The following is a 24,557-nucleotide window of genomic DNA, read 5'->3' on the forward strand; positions in this document are numbered from 1 at the left end:
CAACACACTTGAGATAATTAGATCAAACTATTCAAACCTAATTCCTAGTATATAGTGATTATCAATCTCAAATTGTTCCATATTTTCACCCCATTTTATGGCATTCCCCCCACCGGATAACCTGCTGGTATTTTCACCATATTTTAGAAATCTTTTTCAAAATACATTATTCTCTATATAAAATGTTTAGCACATCATAAAAAGCTAGCAAACTCTAATTTGTCATTTAATCCTGCAGGGATTCTAGTACCTAGCCTGTAGATCCATTTGGCCTCTTTTTGGAGAAGAATCTTATCATTGTCACCTCCACGGCCATTTGTGATCCCTTTATCAATGACAATGAATTTGATGGACTCTACCTCACCATTGTGTACAAGATTAAAATGTCTGGACACATTAGTGTCTCTGGAGTATAAAATATCATCTCGGTGCTCCTGTACCCGGTCCTTTATTAACCTCTTCATTTTACCTACATAAAAGACCGGGCACAAGCACCGTAGAAGATAAATCACCCCTTCTGATTTGCAGTTAAAGAAGTATCTGATATCAAAAACTTTTTGATCCAAAACTGAGAACTGCTTAGTACTGTCCATGTGGACACAGTACACACAGTGTCCACAAGGAAAACTTCCTTTTATCCCTCTATCTTTTCTTAACCAATCTGAGTTTGAGGGTCCCCTCACAAATTGGCTTCTGACCAGTCTCTCCTTCAGGTTTGGAGCTTTCCTCGCAACCATTTGTGGATACTCTCCTACCACATTTTTAATTCTGTCATCCAAACAAAGAATCTGCCAATTCTGCTTCATTATATCTCTTATTTTATCCCATTGGTCATTATATTTAGTGATAAACCTAAGCTTACTATTCTCATTCTTTATTCTTTCATTATACAGAAGGCTATCTCTTGATACATTTCTTGCTCTCCACAGTGCTTTCTTTATAAATGTATTGGAATAGCCCCTCTTAAGAAATCTCTCCTTCATAAGAGAGGCATGGTTGTCAAATTTCGATAATCAGGAGCAATTCCTCCTTAAACGGAAGAATTGGCCATACAGAATACCTCTTTTTAAGTGTTCCGGATGGCTACTCCTAGCATGCAGAATATTATTCGTAGCATTGCTTTTTCTAAAATTTTCTGTCACAATCACCTTACCCTCTTTTCTAAGAGTTAAATCCAAAAAGGCCAACTCCTTATTACTCACCTCTGAGGTAAGGAAAATGTTCTTATCATTATTATTCAATGTGGCTACAAAGTCTTCAAATTCCCATTTGGTGCCATCCCACAGAACAAGAACATCATTCACATACCTAACCCACATTGGTACCTTTTCATGAAAGGTGCCACTGAGGGTTTCAAAAATTTCAAAAATTTCCCATGCCCCCAAATGGAGACATGCATACGTGGGGGCACAAACCGCCCCCATTGCTGTTCCCCTCACCTGGCGGTAAATTTTGCCATCAAATGAAAATACTTTCACCTAGATTACGAGGTTGGCATTAGCCTTAAAAAGCAGCGTTGAGAGGTCCCAATGCTGCTTTTTAACGCCCGCTGGAATTACAAGTCAGGCAGGAAAGGGTCTACCGCTCACTTTTCTTCCGAGACTTGAGGCTTCCGCAAATCCCCTTACGTCAATTGCGTATCCTATCTTTTTAATGGGATTTGCCTAATGCTGGTATTACGAGTCTTGGAAGAAGTGAGCGGTAGACCCTCTCCTGTCAAGACTTCTACCGCATTTAAAAGTCAGTAGTTAAGAGTTTTATGAGCTAACGCCGGAACATAAATCTCTTAACTAAAGTGCTACAAAGTACACTAACACCCATAAACTACCTATTAACCCCTAAACCGAGCCCCCCATAAGTACAAAATTACCTGTAAAATAAATCCTAACCTAAGTTACAATTACACCTAACACTACACTATCATTAAATAAATTACCTAAACTACCTACAATTAATTACAATTAAATTCAATAAACTAAATTACGAAAAAAACCCACTAAATTACAGAAAATAAAAAAAGAATTACAAGAATTTTAAACTAATTACACCTAATCTAATCCCCCTAATAAAATAAAAAAGCCCCCCAAAATAATAAAATTTCCCTACCCTATACTACATTACAAATAACCCTTTTGCGGGGCATTGTCCCAAAGTAATCAGCTCTTTTACCTGTTAAAGAAAAATACAATATCCACCCAACATTAAAACCCACCACCCACACACCCCTACTCTAAAACCCACCCAATCCCCCTTAAAAAATCACTAACCCCCTGAAGATCTCCCTACCTTGAGCCGTCTTCACCCAGCCGGGCACTAGTGGTCCTCCATACGGCAGAAGTCTTCATCCGATCAGGGCAGAAGAGGTCCTCCAGACGTCAGAAGGCTTCATCCAAGCGGCATCTTCTATCTTCATCCTTCCGGAGTGGGTCCATCTTCAATCCAGCCGACGCGGAGCCATCCTCTTCAAACGACATCCTAACGAAGAATGAAGGTTCCTTTAAATGACATCATCTAAGATGGCGTCCCTTGAATTCCGATTGGCTGATAGGATTCTATCAGCCAATCGAAATTATGGTAGGAAAAATCCTATTGGCTGATTGGATCAGCCAATAGGATTGAGCTCGCATTCTATTGGCTGTTCCAATCAGCCAATAGAATGCAAGCTCAATCCAATTGGCTGATTGCATCAGCCAATATGATTTTTCCTACCTTTATTCTGATTGGCTGATTAATTTAATTAATTTAACTCGATGAAACGGCCAGGAGCTTACGGCCGAGAAACGCGTTTTAAGCTCAAATAAATATTATTTGATTTTATCTGGACACTATTGCAGCAATTTGTTTCCAGCTTTTTCTCTAATGTTGTCGATAATGTTGCTGATATTCCACCAGTAGCCTCCTCCCTAAACTGCTTGCAGCCTGAACGGTGTTTACCGTATCTACCAGAAGCAATCTGCTCTTACCATTTGCAGACAGAGGGACTCCTGATCGTCGACTGTGGAGAGCTGACAGCTGGAGCCTAGAAAGATCAAATTACTCCTACCTCAGCGTACTGACTGCTGTAAACGTCAGCCTGCTCGTTCGCACTTCTTTCAACAAGAGTGCTAATTTCCTTGTGAGTATTATTTCACATGCTAACCGTCATTGTGCCATACAACTGTTCAGAGTTATCCACACCATGAGGCGCTTTCTTTCTTTTTCTACCAATTAAATAGTTAATTAATATTTAATAACTATTCTACCTAGTTAAAATAAATACAAACTTGCCTGTAAAATAAAAATAAAACCTTTTAGGTTTAGGGTTAGACTTAGGTTAAGGGGTTAATAACTTTAATATAGTGTCAGCGACGTTGGGGGCGGAAGATTAGGACTCGGAGTTAATAAATGTAGGTAGGTGGCAGCGATGTTAGGGCCAGCAGATTAGGGGTTAATAATATTTAACTAATGTTTGTGGGGCGGGAGTGCGGCGGTTTAGGGGTTAATATGTTTATTAACGTGGCGGTGACGTTGGGGGTGGCAGATTAGGGGTTAAAAAGTATAGGTAGGTTGCAGCGACATTGGGGGCTGCAGATTAGGGGTTAATAAATATAATGTAGGTGTCGGCGATGTTGGGTGCAGCAGATTAGGGGTTCATAACTATAATGTAGGCGGCAGCGGTGTCCGGAGCGGCAGATTAGGGGTTAATAATATAATGTAGGTGTTGGCGATGTCGGGGGCGGCAGATTAGGGGTTAATAAGTGTAAGATTAGGGGTGTTTAGACTCGGGGTTCATGTTAGGGTGTAGACATAACTTTTATTTCCCCATAGGAATCAATGGGGCTGCGTTACTGAGTTTTACGCTGCTTTTTTGCAGGTGTTAGACTTTTTGCAGCTGGCTTTCCCCGTTGATTCCTATGGGGAAATCGTGCACGAGCACGTACGACCAGCTCACCGCTGACTTAAGCAGCGCTGGTATTGGAGTGCTTTAATGAGCAAAATTTTGCTCAACACTCACCTCTTGTCTTTTAACAACGGGTTTCTGAAAACTCATAATACCAGCACTGTATGTAAGTGAGCGGTGAGGGAAAACTGCTCGTTAGCACCGCATAGCCTCTAACGCAAAACTCGTAATCTAGGTGTATGTTTCTAAATAGAACATTTGTTTTTTATGAAATTGCTACATCGGCCTAACTGTTAATGCCATGAAAAGAGATCGTAGCAGAATACACTAAATTGATGCTGTGCAGTAAATAAAACACATGGAATAGCAAACATCCAAAAAATACTTATTCCCAGTTAAATAAAATAAAAAAGATTAAAAAAAAGAAATACATTACATTTGATATTGGCTCTTCAGCATGATTATTAATGTGGGATGAATCTTTATTCCTTCACTGATACTCCAATTCTAAAATAAATGACAGCTAAATTAGTAAGAATCCTGTGGAGAAAATTAAGATACGTTTTACAATCGCTGTTTTATAATTGCCACTTTAAAAATTGAACATGTTCTTTTATTGTCACAAAAACGCTGCAAGGGTTTAATTCAAACTCATTTTGTATAATAAATGACCCGTTATTAAAATTTAAAATAAAATCTTAATCCTTGTAAACATTTTAAAGCAGTGCATTTCTGGTTTTCAGTGGAAGATATAAGGATTGTAATTTTTCTTTGAAATGAAAATGTAGTTCAATACAGTAATTAAAGATGCCATTTTATTTGATGCATTAGTTTGATAGTAAAGTTAATTGTAGAGAATAACCTAAGGTTCATAAGAACTCTAAAAAAAAAAAGTTCAAAAATATTGATTTATCTCAGGTTTTTTTCAAACACTTTAGTTGCAATTAGAAAACCTCATTAAAATGTGATGACTGAATAAATTATTTTTTATGTAACATGAAATAATCAATATCAAAGGGAAGGCTAAATAAGGAAAATGTGTTTGGCTTATTTATTCTCTAAAATATATAATTTAATCATATATATATATATATATATATATATATATATATATATATATATATATATATATATATATATATATATATATATATATATATATATATATATATATACAGGGAGTGCAGAATTATTAGGCAAGTTGTATTTTTGAGGATTAATTTTATTATTGAACAACAACCATGTTCTCAATGAACCCAAAAAACTCATTAATATCAAAGCTGAATATTTTTGGAAGTAGTTTTTAGTTTGTTTTTAGTTTTAGCTATTTTAGGGGGATATCTGTGTGTGCAGGGGACTATTACTGTGCATAATTATTAGGCAACTTAACAAAAAACAAATATATACCCATTTCAATTATTTATTTTTACCAGTGAAACCAATATAACATCTCAACATTCACAAATATACATTTCTGACATTCAAAAACAAAACAAATACAAATCAGTGACCAATATAGCCACCTTTCTTTGCAAGGACACTCAGAAGCCTGCCATCCATGGATTCTGTCAGTGTTTTGATCTGTTCACCATCAACATTGCGTGCAGCAGCAACCACAGCCTCCCAGACACTGTTCAGAGAGGTGTACTGTTTTCCCTCCTTGTAAATCTCACATTTGATGATGGACCACAGGTTTTCAATGGGGTTCAGATCAGGTGAACAAGGAGGCCATGTCATTAGATTTTCTTCTTTTATACCCTTTCTTGCCAGCCACGCTGTGGAGTACTTGGACGCGTGTGATGGAGCATTGTCCTGCATGAAAATCATGTTTTTCTTGAAGGATGCAGACTTCTTCCTGTACCACTGCTTGAAGAAGGTGTCTTCCAGAAACTGGCAGTAGGACTGGGAGTTGAGCTTGACTCCAACCTCAACCCGAAAAGGCCCCACAAGCTCATCTTTGATGATACCAGCCCAAACCAGTACTCCACCTCCACCTTGCTGGCGTCTGAGTCGGACTGGAGCTCTCTGCCCTTTACCAATCCAGCCACGGGCCCATCCATCTGGCCCATCAAGACTCACTCTCATTTCATCAGTCCATAAAACCTTAGAAAAATCAGTCTTGAGATATTTCTTGGCCCAGTCTTGACGTTTCAGCTTGTGTGTCTTGTTCAGTGGTGGTCGTCTTTCAGCCTTTCTTACCTTGGCCATGTCTCTGAGTATTGCACACCTTGTGCTTTTGGGCACTCTAGTGATGTTGCAGCTCTGAAATATGGCCAAACTGGTGGCAAGTGGCATCTTGGCAGCTGCACGCTTGACTTTTCTCAGTTCATGGGCAGTTATTTTTCGCCTTGGTTTTTCCACATGCTTCTTGCGACCCTGTTGACTATTTTGAATGAAACGCTTGATTGTTCGATGATCACGCTTCAGAAGCTTTGCAATTTTAAGAGTGCTGCATCCCTCTGCAAGATATCTCACTATTTTGACTTTTCTGAGCCTGTCAAGTCCTTCTTTTGACCCATTTTGCCAAAGGAAAGGAAGTTGCCTAATAATTATGCACACCTGATATAGGGTGTTGATGTCATTAGACCACACCCCTTCTCATTACAGAGATGCACATCACCTAATATGCTTAATTGGTAGTAGGCTTTCGAGCCTATACAGCTTGGAGTAAGACAACATGCATAAAGAGGATGATGTGGTCAAAATACTCATTTGCCTAATAATTCTGCACTCCCTGTATATATATATATATATATATATATATATATATATATATATATATATATATATATATATACTAAAATCTGAAATACTGAATTTGATTTAAGTATGGTAGGTTCTGGAAAATGTTGTTGTTTCAACAATGTTTTTTTGTTTATCTTTGCAACAATAATCTTGGATAACCAATTTGAAAATAGCATTTTCTGAGTATATTTGTTTCTTTCAACTGTTTAATATTCTTCACGATTTCCACTCCAACAATCTTGGGTTTCTAATTTAGGTCAGGCATTAACTAACCAAAGAGTCTATGTCCCCACTTGAGCAAGAGCAGAGCTTGTCAATCATCTCAGTCATTCCTGACCAGGATGATTTAACTCTACCACCCTGGTGTCAGAGAGGCTAAGTAGAAGCAGTGTTAAGACCACAGCTACTTATCTAGTTTTTCAGGTCCACTCCACTTCATAAATGGGGCCCAATGAGTAAACCATTGCCTTAAATAAAGATTAATAACATAAGCTTTTGAGATCTCATTGCTCTAATGTTTTTGATCAAATAAATAAGATGAACTTAAAGAGACAGTAAAATCAAAATTAAACAAGTGGATTGCATTGAGAATTACATTTTAAACAACTTTCCATTTTACGTCTATTGTCAATTTGTCCTAGTTGTCCTTTGTTAAAGAGTAATCCTAAGTAAGTTCAGGAGTGTGGACATGTCTTTACCCACCTGGCATTAGTATTTGCAACAATGTTTCAAGTTATTTTATACATTCATGTAAATACTGCTGCCATAGAATGATAAAGATATGTGTATGCTCCTAAGCTCCTGTCAGCTTACCTAGGCTTACTCTTTCAACATAGAATACCAAGAGAACAAATAACATTTTAAAATAGAAGTAAACTGTAAAGTTGTTTAAAATTTCACACACTATCTAAATCATTAAGATTTAATTTGGACTTTACTGTTCCTTTAAATAACAATTTTCTCCATGGCTCCATGTTCTATATTAGATATATTTGTAAGAATTACATAGATCCTCCTAAAAGATCCAAAGAACTATCCAATGGAAGATTTAAATGTCCTGAAAATTAATGCTTAAAATTTCACAAATTAATTGAATAAAACCATACACAACACATTAAATGTGCTCCAAACCCACACAGCAAATTGATTCCTTTAATTCATCAAATTATTTCAGTCCAGATTATAGTATTGGAAAATCCATTAGTAAATCAGCAAATAAGCATTGTCAAATTAAAGACTGAGCAGTCCAGGGAAACTCTTGGAAGCAACCTTGTGTATGATTATTATGGTTGTGATTATTAAACGGCAACCAGTAAATAAACTCATGCAACGATCTTAAAGGGACAGTAAAGTCATAATAGTACATTCATGATTTAGATAGAACATACAGTTTTAAACAACTTTACAATTTACTTATATTATTTAATTTGCTTCCTTCTCTTGTTATTCGTTGCTTAAAGGTTTATCTAGGTAACTCAGGAGCAGCAAATAACCTAAGTTCTAGAAGCTGATTGGTGGCTGCTTTTATACATGTATATATATATATATATATATATATATATATATATACGTGTATATATATATATATATATATATATATATACACACACACATACCGATTGTCATTGGCTCACCCATATGTTCAGTTAGAAACCAGTAGTGCATTGCTGCTCCTTAAACAAATGATACCATGAGAATGAAGCAAATTTGATACATAGAAGTGAACTGGAAAGTTGTTTAAAATTGTATGTTCTACCTAAATCATGAGAGAAAATGTTTGGGTTTATGTCCCTTTAAGCAATCATTGGGGAAAAATACTACAAGCCATCTCCAGTCACCCCAATCCTTCCAGCTTATGGGTCAAGCTTTGTAACTTGTTGAATATTGCCAGTCATCTCTACATCACTAACTTTGTAGTCTTTGGTTTTTGAGTTGCACCCTCATATAAGGGTAACAGGTAAATATAATTATTATTTTTGTACAGGACAGTTTTGCTCATCTACTTTCATTCTCAGTCAATAATGTGTGTGTTTCTTGTGGGATGAGAGAGGTAGGGACGACATTTTTATTAGTCTTGTGCAGCAGTGAATCATTTGTTTCAGAGAAATCATCCGTAACGATTTTTTTTAAAACGTAAGTTTTTAGAACATTCGTTTGATGCATTGTTTGGTATTTGCTTAGTTTAAAGGGACAGTCTAGTCAAAATTAAACTTTCATGATTCAGATACGGCATGCAATTTTAAACAACTTTCCAATTTACTTCTTTTATCTAATTTGCTCAATTCTTTAGATATCTTTTGTTGTAGAAATAGCAATGCACATGTGTGAGCCAATCACACAAAACCTCTAGGTGCAGCAACCAATCAGCAGCTACTGAGCATATCTAGATATGCTTTTCAGCAAGTGATATCAAGAGAAGGAAGCAAATTAGATAATAGAAGTAAATTAGAAAGTTGTTTAAAATGACATGCTCTTTCTAAATCCCGAAAGAAAAAAATTTGGCTTTCATGTCCCTTTAAAGCTAATCAAATACTGAAAATTTGGTAACATTTACATTTGTTAAAGAAAATTTAGTTTGTGAGATAAAACTGTGAGATCTGTAGTGGGAAAATCTTTACGGATTTACACTGGGATTAGGGAGACAATTTCATATATGCCCATGGAACGCCCAGGTTCAGCCCATTTTACAAAAAAAACAATTATGCTTTCTATTTTGTACTTAGTGTAAAAATTTACATAGGGCATATTTAATAAGCTCCGTTTGGAGCTTGATGCCCCTTGTTTCCGGCGAGCCTTCAGTTATAAATCAGCGGTCTAAAGACTACTGCTCCATAACTTGTCCGCCTGCTCTAAGGCCCCGGACAGAAATCAACCAGATCGAATACGAACAGGTTGATTGACACCCCCTGCTAGCGGCCGATTGGCCGCAAATCTTTGGGGGCGGCATTGCACCAGCAGTTTACAAGAACTGCTGGTGCAATGATAAAAGCAAACAGCGTATGCTTTCGGCATTTATCGATGTGCGGTGGACATGATGCGCTACTTCGTATCATGTCTGTTCGCACATTGATAAATATGCCCTATGTTTTTTGCACATTCAGTGTACTTAAATTATGATTTACGCTGTGCATATTTAATACAATTTATTCCTATGTAATTTACATATAAGTTTTCTGTTTTGATAAAGTAAGATTTTCAGTGAACAATTTTGTTATGAATTTTGATACATGTTAACAATACAATTTTTTCCTGTGTATTTCTGTGTGAATGGTTCAATTATTCGCATACAAGATTTTCAAAATTACAATTTTCGTTGTGCACTTTTGTAATATATTCATCTCCTTTCCATATGAAAATGCAGTATACGCCCCTTAGCGACAAACCCTGTTTTCAAGGAAATAGAATGATTGGCGTGCATTCTTTAATAATCTTGCCAGCCCAGAGACCTTTAGATCATCGTGTCTGTAAAGCGGTAGATTCTAGAGCCTGCGCTAAAGGATCTTCTCCCAGCATGCTATAGGTAAGTATTTTACCTTTTAAAGCTAATTTAAAGGAAATTAATATACACTAACAAATTTTGTTGGTATATATTAATTTTCTTTAAATTAGTTTGTGCAATCATTCGGATATTCATTTTGTGAAAAAGAAACAAATATCTGTATTTTCGTTTCAAATGCACATGTCTATATATTACATTTTTTTTCTTCTTTTTTATCTTCTTTTGTCCCTAAAACTGTGCCTATGTGAGATCTTATGTTGTTTTTCTTTAATGGAATCAGAAGGGTCACATGGTGTTAAAACTGGTCTGGGAGTATAAGAAACTCCTCCTGTATAAGGGTTATACTGTCACACGTGTTTTATAAGTACCAGTGCATATTAATAAATTCTTAATATGTAATTCACAACTTCGATTAAACAGACATTAATGTCAAAATTAAACTTTTACTCAATTCAGATAAAACATACAATAAAAAAAAATAATTCCATTTTACATCTGCTCTATAGTTTGTTTTGTTCAATTTGAATCCTTTGTTGAAAAGCATACCTTGATAGGATTTGGAGCAGCAATGCACTGCGGGGAGCTAGCTAGTGATTGGTGGCTGCACCTATATGCCACATTGCAGCATTCAAATTCACTATTTTATTTATTTTTTATTTTTTATTGAGGTAGTCAAAACAATCACAAAACACTCGCACATTTAATGGTATCATCACAGTTACAATGAAGCAAGAAAAATTGGATACACAGTTCAATACAACAAGTATTAATAAAGTCGGTTCCTGCATAACTAATTCGAAATATTGCCCTTCATTATACCACCTCAATTTTATTGCTATAACTTCACAGTATCCTGAATACTAGAGAGATCCACCCAAGGGACCTGAAACCTGAGGTACAGCTGAAGGCACACCATTAATATCTCGAAGAGTCAATTACAACAAATACAGAGTTAGGGAAGCAGTATGCTTAGTTTTTCTCATGTTTAGGCATGAACAGCTATACTAGCATTAGGTTGAGAACAGCAATCATAATAAAATATATAACAGTGAGATATATGAAATACAAACATTATAGTGTGTTTGAAAAGAGAACCCGAAAAACTTCAGAAGGATCATGACTAGACCCTGGCACCTTTAGAAGGAGAGGGAAGAGAAGAGAGAAAAAAAATTGGGAGGGGAGGGGAAGAGAGATAGGCAATGGTATGACTGGATAGGGAGAGTGAAAGGGATGGTCTGTTGGAGGTCAAGGAGGGGAACAGGAGCCTGTCCACCATTAGCCTCACCTTGGCATAGAACATCATCTCGCTATTCACTTAGTTTAAACAGTCAAGTCAGGATGTAAGCTGCTTCTCCGGTACTCGTCCCATATGTACCAGACGGAACAGTAGAGATTGTAGCGTCCCTCAACTCTAAGTGAGTATTCTTCCATTTTCTATATATAGTCAAGGGTTTCTAGTACTGGTGTCAGTGTTAAAAGGGAGTCTCTAGCTCATTGTCTAGCTATCACTAGCTTAGCAGCCAGGAGGATGATAACACACAGTGTTATTGCCGGCTTTGGAAGTTCCTGTAATCTCAGGTGGAAGAGTGCTGTGTCCCCCGTGAGTCGCTTCACCAGACATGTAGGTTCAAATGGATTAACAAGTCTGTCACCTGGGCCCAGAAGCTCCCTAGCTTAGGGCAATCCCACCAGACATGTAGGTGAGTGCCTCTCTGTGCACATCCCCTCCAACACTCCGCCGATCTTAAAGGAAAGATTCTATGCAACCTGGTCGGGACCCAATGCCATCTAAGTATATTTGAATGTATAGTTCAAACAGATTAGAGCAGCGGACTGCAGTGTTGACGCCCTGGAGAGCACGCTGCCAGACCCCGTCTTGATACACTACTCCCAGATCCCTCTCCCAGTCCCTTGTGGAAGGTGTTTTGACAAAATGTGGGGAGTTGAGTAAAAGCTTATAGTGGAACGAAAGGGTGCCCCGAAGAGATCTGCCCGCCATCCAACTTCTTTCCCATTGAGTAAGAGAGCGGGTGCCTGACCATGGAAAACCCCAGGACAGGAGAAGCGACGTTAACCTAAGATACTCAAATTGTAGGTCCCTAGGAAAGTCTTCTAGTGGGTAATCATGAGGCAGTAGCATAAGGGTGTCACCCGTGTAGAGGTCCGAAACCTGCTTGATCCCCAAAGTATCCCACCTCCTAGGTCTCGAATCGGGAAGGCACCGCATTAATGCCTTAATTGAATGGATTGGTGAGGGGTGTGGTGCAACCGTTTTATGAGAGAAAAGCTCCCTCCAACATCGTAAACAAGTCTTTATTATGCGGCCATGAATTCCTTTGATGATATCAGCATGATCCGGGATCTAGATCAGGTCAGCCAGATCAACTCCAGCTGACAATGAAGCCTGCTCTATCTGGAACCAACGTGAAGTACATGTCCGAACCCCCCAAGCTGCTATATGTTAGAGCATGGCTGCCCTATAATAATGAATAATATTAGGAACCGAGATGCCACCACATTTCTTGGACTTTTGTAATTGAGGGAGAGATAGCCTCGGAGGTCGCCCCTTCCAGATAAATTTAGTGAAGACTGACTGGAAATGATTAAGAAGGTAGGCAGGGACAGCCACAGGAAGACACCTGAAGAGATAAGTCAATCTAGGGAGTAACAGCATCTTTAGGGCCATCACCCTACCTGTCCACGAAACCTCTGAAGCTGACAATCTCTTAGTCGTCTGCCTAAGGTCTTGAAGGAGTGACTCATAGTTTTTAGTTATGATTATCTTGGGATCATGAGAAAGTATTATTCCTAAATGTTTTAGGCCATCCATGGACCACTTAAATGGGTATAGTTTCCTCAGATTATCCAATATGGTGGTGACCAACCCCAGAGCAAATTCTTCTGTATTATTATAGTTAAGTTTATAATACGATAAGTCCGCAAACTCAGCCAGAATTTTAAACAGTTCCGGGAGCAAATCCTCTGATAAGAACACTGTTAAGTCATCCGAGAAAAGTGCTAAAGTGTGCGGGGTGTCATAAAGCACCAGGCTCTGAATATGCGGGTCGTTCAAAGCCTGATCCCCAGAGGCTCCACCATCAGGGCAAAGAGAAGAGGTGACAAGGGGCACCCCTGTCTCGTGCCATTCTTTATAGCAAAGGCCCTAGAAACAAACCCCAACCCTCTTACTCTAACCGAGGGACCCGAGTACAGCGCCATTACCGCCATCACAAATTTGGCAGGGAAATGGAAAACACATAATACCTCTGTCATGTAATCCCACTGGACCCTGTTGACCGCTTTTTCCGCATCCAATGACAGGGTAACCAGTGGGATCCCAAGCGAAGCCACCTCAAAGAAGATGTTTAAAAGCATCCTCGTGTTGTCCGATCCCAAGCATCCAGGGGTGAACCCCACCTGGTCAGGATGGATCAGAGATGGTAGGACCCTATTCTTAGCGTAAATCTTCACGTCCCCATTAATAAGGGAGATTGGTTGGTAACTCTCGCACAGTGAGGGGTCCTTCCCTGGTTTAGGTATTGTAATGATGGATGCTTCAAGAAAGTCTCTGGGAAAACCGCAGGTGTCCACGGCCACACTAAATACCCTAAGCTAGAGAGGGCAGAGCAGGATTGCAATTTTTTTATAGAATAGAGCATCGAAGCCATCAGGGCCCGAAGACCTATGGAGTTTAAGGCATTTTATAGTCACGTTATTTTCCTCAATAGAAATAGGAGCCGCTAGGGAATCTGCAAAGTCTTCAGGGACCTGCGGTAGCTGGAGTGTAGCTAAAAAATCAGAGATTGCGGATTTTGGGGCATAATGAGACAGAGGGTCCTCTGAAATCTGATATAATTGACTATAGTAATCAACAAAGGCTTCACCTATATCACTTGGGAAATGTCATCTATGTCCACCTTTTGTAATGTATGCTATCTTGATTAAAAGGGTCTGTTGGCTCTGTTGCCTCTGTGATAGTACCTCTGCTTCAAGAGATAAAAATTTTGTTGGGTCCGTTCCAGTTCATAGTTTTAGATTTGTTTCTTAATAGATTGAACTTTACTAAACAGAGAACTCAACCTTGTTTCCCTCAGCTGCCCCCTCAAGGTAGTGTAGTCATAGTATAATTGGGCCAGGGGGGCTCCTCTGGATTTTTTTTCTCACTATCCTTCTGTATAAATAGGCCTCGCATATAAGCCTTAAGCGTTGCCCATAAAGTAAAAGCAGAAACATTCTCGGACTCATTCACTCAGAGGAAGTCCTCTATTTCTTGCACCCAAGAAGGAATAAATGCGTCCAAGACTAAGTATTTGGGTAGTCTCCAGGAGCACCCCGTGCTACCCGTCAGCGAGAAAGCTACTTCTAGAACAACCATGGTCAGACCATACACATGGCACAATCGTCTCTCCTAACGCTTTCTTCAGAGTCCAGGAGTAGCAAAAGAAGTAATCTAGCCTGGAGAAGGACTTAAAAGAGGCTGAGTAGCAAGTGTAATCATTTACATCGGGGTGCAACGCCCTCCAGACATCTAGGAATAAATACTGGGAAATAAAATTTCTGAAATGTTGGGAGTAATGTTCCTCTCCCTGGGAGGAGGAATGTTTTTTGCGAGATCTTCTATCCCTACTTGGGTCCCAGACCAGGTTGCAGTCCCCGCCTATAAACACATGGTCCTGTTTAAGTTGGTGCATCTTACTTAACATTGGGTGAGTACAGGGCTACCAAAGTGCACAATACATTATCTAAATGGCAGACATTAATTATGTACCCAAGGGGTCAGATTCCTGATAAACATGCTCATAGGAGATGTGTCTACCTATCAGTATGGAGACTCCTCTAGCCTTTTTATGGAATGTTACAGAGACACATATGGGGTAGTCTTTAGGTCTGAACATGGCCGCCCTGGTCTCCAACCAATGGGTGTCCTGAAGAAACGCTATGTCCAGGCGTTGAGTTTTAAGAAATTTAAGGAGTAGACTCCATTTGGTAGGAGAGTTAAGGCCCTTACATTGAGCATGCCAATCCTCATTTTGTCCGGGGGGAGGGAGAGAGGGAGGGAGGGAGGGAGGGGCCAGAGGGAGGGTAGGAGAGAAAGCAGGTGGAAGAAAGAAAAGGAGAGAGAAAAAAGAGTTACATTATACAGTACAATCATTGCTTACTGAAAAAGAAAAAACAAACAGACATGCAGGTTGAGCATATTAAACTTATTACATTCACTTTTACCCTTCTTACATACATGAAAAGGAAAAAGAGGGAGTTTAGTCTACGATTAGATGCCATGGGGAGGCATCCCAGTGACTATGGCTATGACTACACTCCACTTATGATGGTCAGCAATACTCCCCTAAGCTTCTCTCAGTGACTCAGTCTTCCCTAAAAAAAAATATGTAACTAGAGGAAAAAGGCAGACTCTCAATTAAGAGACACCTCCATGTTGGGGCTAAGGAAGTAGATATTGTCTAAAAAAACCTAGACTGAGTGTTCCAGTTGTTAGTGTAGAGTTCCTAAACAATCCCCTTAACTAAAGGGCGTAGCCCCACTCTAGAGTGTGTGTAGAAGCCCATATGAAGTAGCCTGACTTAGAAGTAGGGGTTGTGAAAAAACAAGAGGCAATCTTATACTAGGGTAATCAAGTGAGTCAGACAAATAACATGTAGCATTTATCAATAGCAACTGCCCCCTAGAATATAAAAGAAAAAAGCATAGATTTAGGGGAAGAATACTCTATCTATGTGAATGTGTGGAACCATGTCTTATCAATATGTAAGTTACAAAATGCAGTAATTAATACTTTTTTCTAAACAAACCCCCCCAAAAAAAAACACAAACTTAAGTGCAAACATATAGGAAGATTAAACATTTAACAGGATAACTGTCCTTGGTTTACTTTACCACTCCTCTGATGCCTTTAAAGATCTTCTAACAGTCTTAGTCCATATGTAGAGAGTCATGAGAATGTGGTAACATCAGGTCGGAGCCCTCATAGGGCCAACACTTAATGTCCTCCCATAAAGAGGGAGAGGGTCTCAGCGGGCAGGGTCTTGCCTATTTGGATTCCAGTCTGGGGCCCCTGCCCTCAACGGAGGCCCCACTCTTGGTGGTCTGTTCAGGTCTTCAGCTTCCTCGCCAGTTGGAAGATGCCATCCCCTCAGCAGGTCCTGAGCTTGTCTTGGGGAGAGGGCAGTGTGCTGGTAAGTTCAGTAACTCTTAGTGTTTTAGTGACATCATTAAAAGATCTCCTTTGCTGCAGCGTATATGAGGACAAATCCGGGTATAGTGCAACATCTTTGAACTGATCTGAAAGCTGGGGCTACCTCAGTGTTGCTCTCATGATCTTTTCCTTCTAAGTAAAGTAATGCAGCCGAGCTATTGTGTCTCAGGGTTTGTCCATAGGGAGGTTTTTGGGCCTAGCCGCTCTGTGGATTCTGTCGATTCTTGCATCGACTTCTCCAGTAGGTCCTAGGACAGCTCAGAACAATGCTTGTGCATACTTCTCCAACTCCTGAGGGCCAACAGAATCGGGAATTCCTCTAATTCTGACATTATTCCACTGAGTTCGGTCCTCAAGATCAGCCAGCTTTGCTTCCAGAGAAGATACTTGATCAGCAAGGTTCTGGGTATAACTAACCCAGTTTGTGTGATCGACCAGAAGTTCCTCCTGCTTATGCTCTATGTAATGTCCTTACGTAAAACATCAAAAGACCTCTCTAACTTGTCGAATCTTTTTGCAAAGGATTGGCTTTGTCTATCCAGGAGCTGTTTCAAGCTCCGAACAGAGCTTGTGGGCCCGTGTTTCTGGCGAGTCTTCAGGCTCACCAGAAAAACCAGTTATGAAGCAGCGGTCTAAAGACCGCTGCTCCATAACCCTGTCCACCTGCTCTGATGAGGCAGACAGGAATCGCTGGAAATCAACCGGATCGAGTGCGATCGGGTTGATTGACACCCCCCTGCTGGCGGCACATTGGCCGCGAGTCTGCAGGGGGCGGCGTTGCACCAGCAGCTCTTGTGAGCTGCTGGTGCAATGCTGAATATGGAGAGCGTATTGCTCTCCACATTCAGCGAGGTCTTGCAGACCTGATCCGCACTGTCGGATCAGGTCCGCAAGACCTTTGATAAATGGGCCCCATAGAGTCTATGTTAATCACTTCATCTTGTGAACGTGAAGGCGGAGAGTATCTCATATTAGACCTCTCCTCTGAGGGAGCCGGGGATAATGATCTATCATCATCAGAAAGACCGTGGTTGGGGTCTCTTATGGGCGGAAAGTGATCCCGGACTGTATGCTTGGAGGTTTGGTTACCTTTCTGCTTCTTTTTCGCTTGTTGCGACATAATACCAGGTGTAGTGCAGATTCTGGAAGCAGTTATCTCTAGGCAGATATGCGGATCTAGTCAGGAGTAAGCTACTCTGGGTGACCACAGTTATATCACACCGGTAGGGAAGGGTGCAGCAGTCTCTTAGCACATCATGTTTTCTTCAATTAAAAAAATGTGGTGGAAAAAGGATTAAGCAAGAGAAAATCTTACAGGTCCCTTGCGTAGGCCAGAGTCAGGCAATCTAGCAAACCAACAACCCTGGTGGGGAATCCAATTTCCCAAGAGGCTATGTAGGTAGTTTTATGATTTTATGTCTTTGTAATTAGACCATGCACACCGGTCACGTTACCTCCCACTATAGCTGACAGAACTTCAACTGAAATCAGCTAAGTTTCTACTTAGGTGGGAATGTGTTTTAGTAGCTGAACGTGGCTTAGGGTATTGGGCCTCAAGGACCTGTGAATTGAGGCTACCTGAAGTCGCAAAATGCACAGTTCATACAGTGAGCTGATCCAGTAGGGGTGTCTCACGGGTATTATAATATTCAGCTAAACACTGCGTGCTATCTCTCAACAGCCCAATTACTCTGGATCAGCCAATAGGATTAAAGTTCAATCCTATTGGCTGATTGCATAATTTTTTACTCTTTAATTCTGATTGGCTGATAAAATTCTATCAGCCAATCGGAATTCAAGGGACGCCATTTTGGATGATGTCATTTAAAGGAAACTTCATTCTTCAATAGCCAGCGAAAGAAGAGGATGCTCCGTGCCGGATGTCTTGAAGATGGAGCTGCTCCGCGTCTGAAGGATGAAGATAGAAGATGCCATCTGGATATAGACTTCTTGCCGCTTGGATGAAGACTTCTCCCGGCTGGATGAGGATGATATCCGGTCTTCAAAAACTGTAAGTGGATCTTCGGGGCTTAGGTTTTTTTAAGGGTTTATTGGGTGGGTTTTATTTTTAGATTAGGGACTTTGGGCACCGTAAAAGAGCTAAATGCCCTTTTAAGGGCAATGCCCATCCAAATGCCCGTATCAGGGCAATGGGGAGCTTAGGTTTTTTAGGTAGATTTTTATTTGGGGGGTGGTTGTGTGGGTTGGTGGGTTTTACTGTTGGGGGGTTGTTTGTAACTAATAAGTGTAGTTAGGTGGCAACGATTTTGGGGGCAGCAGATTAGGGGTTAATAACAGTAATGTAGGTTGTGGTGATGTTAGGGTTTAATAAGTGTATGTAGCTGGCAACGACATTTGGGCAGCAGATTAGGGGTTAATAATATTTAACTAGTGTTTGCGATGCGGGAGTGCGGAGGTTTAGGGGTTAATATGTTTATTATAGTGGCGGCGATGTCCGGAGCGGCAGATTAGGGGTTAATAATTTTATTTTAGTGCTTGCGATGCGGGAGGGCCTCAGTTTAGGGGTTAATAGGTAGTTTTTGGGTGTTAGTGTACCTTGTAACACTTTAGTTATGAGTTTTATGGTACAGCTTTGTAGCATAAAACCCATAACTACTGACATTTTTAGGTGGCGGTACAGATCTTGTAGTTATAGGCTGTACCGCTCACTTTTTGGCAGGACAGGCAAACTTGTAATACTGGCGCTATGGAAGTCCCATTGAAAAAGTACTTTTTAAAAAGTGCGGTAGTTATGTTGCGTGACGGCCAAAAAAGTGTGCGGTACCTACAAGACTCGTAATAGCAGCGGTAGTGAAAAAGAGCCATAGCGATGCTTTTTCACTCATAACACACAACTCGTGTGAATTTATTTGTAATTGCTACTCTAGATATGATCAGAAAACAGAAAACAAATTAAATAACTTTAAAAAAACACACATTTTCATTTCTGTATTTTTGAAAATCTGGGTTTATCCAATTATATTTTATACAAGCATATTCAGTTTGCACCACTCACTAGAGACAAAAGACATGCAGAAGTTACAGAGAAGCAGACTCACAGAAGATCCATTTATTTCCTTATATATTCTTCTGTAAGGAAAAAAAAATACAGTGACAAAGCATGGGTTGGAATGTACCCCATATGTAGGGTGGCCATATTGCCGCTTTAAAACAGGACACATGTGAAAAATACATACTAATTCACAGCAGAATTAAATTCAAAATTCTCACCTCTTCTCATGCTAGACTGCAGGACTTCTGTCGTGCAGCACCTACCCTCTGGAACACGCTCCCTCGTGATGTCAGGTTTTGCCCTAATATTTCTTCCTTTAAATGCTCTCTGAAGACTTTTCTGTTCAGAGAAGCCTAACACCCAACTAAATAATAAATTAATTTCCCTTACCTAACAACATTTCCCTCATCTAACTCTGTATTAACACCTTTCTCAATCTTGCAGTCTTCACCTGTTTCTCATCCTCCTACCCTTCTAGATTGTAAATTCCCATGGGAATAGGGCCCTCAATTCCTCCTGTATTTGTTTGTAAATTTTGTCCTGTCTATTAAAAGTTTTATTTAAATGAATTGTATCCTTGGAAAGCGCTGCAGAATATGTTGGTGCTTCATAAATAAAGTATAATAATAATAATATGTCAGGGTTCTTATAATTGAACAATATTCAAAACATTTCTTTTAACAGCCCTGACATATGTATTTTTCCATAAGTGTCCTGTTTTAAGGTGGCAATATGATCACCCTACCCATATGCAACTTTCCCCCTCAGCATAAATGTCCTGGTATTCAAGGACTGCCCCAGCTACCTCAATTACACACCCAGACTCCACCCAACCATGCCCATGACACACATCCCCAACCACAGCACATCCACTGATCTCATGCTTCCTCCTCTGCTGACAACCAACACAAAGTTAAGATTACTTCATTAATGCAAAAATAACATGTTCTAACAAATTAAAACACATATTTATGCTTTAGAATGTTCATTTAATGCTGCCATTTGCCGTTTCTATCTAAAATGTTTTTATATGTAGAGAGCTAATGGAAAAAAACCTTATAAAACACAAGCAACCTAAAGCAGAGCATGATGCTAACAGTACCCATAATATTACAAATGCTTTATAGATATTTCATATACACATCCTTGTATTGCAATGGTCTGGTCTGTAAATCAAAGGAATACATGTATATTAAAAAAGGTAAACTCCAGAGTTTAATTTGTCAGGTAAATACCAAAAGCCTAAAAATTCCTGTTTAAGTTTTTGCCTAATGGAAATTTTATTCTCCCCTCCCTCTCAAAACTTTGATTATAACTCTTATTGATTTATAGGAACATTAAATTGCTGGACACAACTACAATAGCATGGTTAGTACTCATCATGACATTGTTCTTGCTTCCATGCTTGCATCTCTGTCATCTTGGTATTATTGCACTCTGTAAAAGAAGCAGTTCTCATTCACTGATAAGTAACATTGCTTGGGTTAGCATGCATGATACAGAGCAGGGACTTTACACTCTTGCAGTGTCTGCATTTCTCTATATTGCAATATTACTCTGACATTAATGGAAGTTTTTTGGCAAGTATCTGATTTTTATTAATACCTTGTGCCATTTGGACTTAGGTACTATGTCACACTGTACTTTGCCCAGAGTACTGTGTTGACGTAGTACCTACTTCCAACACTCTGTCATATGCTGCGGTCCCCATTGTCAGCTTAGACAGTGGAGACTGCAGCTGAGGGTAGAAGGCATCTGACTTTTTTTAGTAAGGGAGCACTGATCATACTCCCTTACTATAGGCTGTAACAAGCATCATTGTAACAAGCATCATTGGTGCTGAGCGGGCGCATTGTGAGGAAAAGAGAGAGACAGGTGAATCGGCCCAGTGGAGGAGGGAGGAGGGAGCAACAGGGTTGCCTACACTGCCAAAATAATGTTAGGCTGGGGGAGGGAGGGATGGTGTCTAAAACTATGGAAAAAAACCTCTGCTGGATGGGGGAGGGTTGCCCTATGATACAGATAAAGGGGATTGAGGGGAGTCCCAACACTACAGAATAAAAAATAAAAATGTAAACAAAAAAAAGAGTTAATGTGTCACTTGCAGACAGTCTGCTAGTAACAATAATGGCAGTGAGCAGTGGTAAAGGGGATGCTAAATGTGCTGTAGGGGGATCAGGGAGGTGGAAGGATGAGGAGGGACCACTAAACTACAGAAATAAATAAAAAAAATCAAGAAATATATATATATATATATATATTTTAAAAAGCCCTAAACTGCATACTGGCAGACTTCCTGCCTGTACCTAAGATTGAGCTGGCCAGTAGAGGGGGAGGGGGATGGGGAGAAAGGTGTTTAGGAGGGATAATTTAGGGCTCAGGGAGTGGGTGTGTCAGGTGGGAGGATAATCTCTACACTACAGCAAAATGAACCATACCATCTAACTGATTAACCCCTTCACTGCTGGGAATTTAGAAGTGTGGTGCAAGCAGCTGCAATTAGCGGCCTTCTATTTGCTCTAAAACCAATGGCAATGCTATGCATGTCTGCTGTTTCTGAACAAAAGCAACCTCAGAGAAGCTTTTACAACCATTTGTCTTATGTTAAAAAACTTAACAATTTTGTACAATATGTAATGTATTGCCGGCATATACTAGGACATAATTAAAAATGAGAGAAATCTCAATATATTAAATAAATAAATACATTGTTATGGGTTATCTTCTGTAAAAAAACAAACATTTTTTTTGTATTGTACAATGCTTAAATCACTTTTCATTTTCTTGACCTTGACCACAATATATTTCACTAATTGCTCTTGTTGCCCTTAAGTGTTCTTCCTTGTAATCTGTTAAAAGACCTTCACTACATTTGCTTGACTGCTACTTTAATAATTCATTATCTTATTAAACCACTCATTTTCCATTTAGTTCTTCATTAACTCAGAAATATTTCCGCTCCTTTAAAACCTGATGTAAAGCAGACAAAAATATTGTTACTTAATCCCAAATAATTAAGAATCTGCATTTTGTTTGACTCATTTTGACTTTCTTAATTTGATTGCACAAGCTTTGGTTATGATTACATTTTGTGGCACATCATTAATTATGAATTCATTCTGAATCACTGCTCTACATTTTGTGTACATTGGTTTCAGTTTATCACTTAAGTTAAATTTGAGTCTAGTTAATTTTCTATTCATTAATAAAAATAATAGATGCCTTGCTTGGACCATTACTTTTGAAGATATGATATCCCTCTGGGATGTATAGATTTACATAAAAAGCTGCTTCAAAGGTCAAGACTGGCTTTGAAAAAAATGTTGTAAATGATTTCTGCTGAGGAATAAATGAATTTCTAATGAAAGTACTATGTGCATCAGTTAGAAATTATCATGAAACATAATTTTCAGCTGACTGCTAATTATTTTTTTTTATCATGCAAATTGTATGCATACTTTGTCATTATTATATAATATTCTGCAAACATGTCTATGCATAGGGGTAGATTTATCAAGCAGCGGATGCTGCAATCTACCCCCGATGTTTACAGATCACTGGAAACAAGAGTTAAGAAGCAGCGGTCGTAAGACCGCTGCTCCTTAACTCATCCGCCACCTCTGAGGTGGCGGACCGTAATCACCACAATCAGATACGATCGGGATGATTGACATCCTCTGCTAGCGGTCGATTGGCCACAAATGGGCAGGGGGTGCATTGCACAAGCATTTAATAAGAAATGCTAGTGCAATGTTCGTATGCTGTTGGGATTGAGCGATGTCGGGCCGACATGATCCACTACAGCGGATCATGTCCGTCCGACATTTAATAAATCGACCACATAGAGTCAATAATTATTTTTCTAATATTTTCAACATGTTAATGCTTTTTGCTCATATTATTTGAATTTATACACAATTTATGTTGCCCTATTTCCATGCAAAATCTTTGTGAACAGCACGTAAAGTAGCTAATATATGAAAAAAACAATATTAATTGCTATAGTAAATCGAAAATTGTAAACAAAGGCACAAAATATTACACTTCTTTTGGGATTCTTCTAGGAACTCCTTTGAGTAAAGTGAAGTTTGCAGACTGGTGAATCATTCCTTGGATTCCAACTTGGGGGGGGGGGGCTGTGTGTGTGGGGGAACTGGCGAGTAGTTATCTCTTAGTATGGGTTCATCATCCAATTCATCATTCAATAGAATGAGAGCTGCTTAAATCCTATTGGCTGATTTGAACAGCCAATAGGATTTTAGCAGCTCTAATTCCTATTGGCTGATTCAAAATTTTCAGCCAATAGAAATGCAAGGGATGCCATCTTGAATCGCATACCTTGCATTGAAGATTCAGTTTACGGCGGCGACCATATGAAGAGGATGCCCACGCCGGATGTCTTCAGGATGGACCCACTCTGCGCTGCCGGGATCAAGATAGAAGATACCATCTGGATGAAGATAGAAGAGGCTGTCTGGATGAAGACTTCTCGCCGCTGGATGAGGACTTTGCGGTCTTGATGAAGATTGAAGAGCCCGCCTGGATGAAGATCGTTCAAGCAGGACTTTAAAAACTGTAAGTGGATCGTCGGGGGTTAGTGTTAGGTTTTTTAAGGGTTTTTTGGGTGGGTTTATTTTTTAGATTAGGGTTTGGGCAGCAAAAACATAATTTATGCTTACCTGATACATTTATTTATTTCCGGATATGGTGAGTCCATGGAATCATCAATTACTAGTGAGAATATCACTCCTGGCCAGAAGGAGGAGGCAAAGAGCACTACAGCAAAGCTGCTATATATGTTACTTCCATTACCCATAATCCCCAGTCATTCGGCTGAAGGAAAAATGGAAAAAGAAGATAACACAAAAGTGTAGAGGTGCCTGAGGTTTTAGAAAAAATAACTGTCCTAAATAAAGGGTGGGCCATCGACTCACAATATCCGGAAAGAAAGAAATTTATCAGGTAAGCATAAATTATGTTTTCTTTCCTAAGATATGGTAAGTCCATGTAATCATCAATTACTAGGGGTAATGGATACCCAAGCTAGAGAACACAGATGATAAGGGAGGGACAAGACAGGTAGACCTAAACAGAAGGCACCACCGCTTGAAGAACCCTTATCCCAAAAGAAGCCCCAGCTGAGGCAAACGTAATACATTTATAAAACTTTTATGCAAAGAGGACCAAGTTGCAGCCTTGCAAATCTGTT

This window comes from Bombina bombina, chromosome 3, assembly GCF_027579735.1.
Source record: "Bombina bombina isolate aBomBom1 chromosome 3, aBomBom1.pri, whole genome shotgun sequence".
In the NCBI taxonomy this organism is placed as follows: domain Eukaryota; kingdom Metazoa; phylum Chordata; class Amphibia; order Anura; family Bombinatoridae; genus Bombina; species Bombina bombina.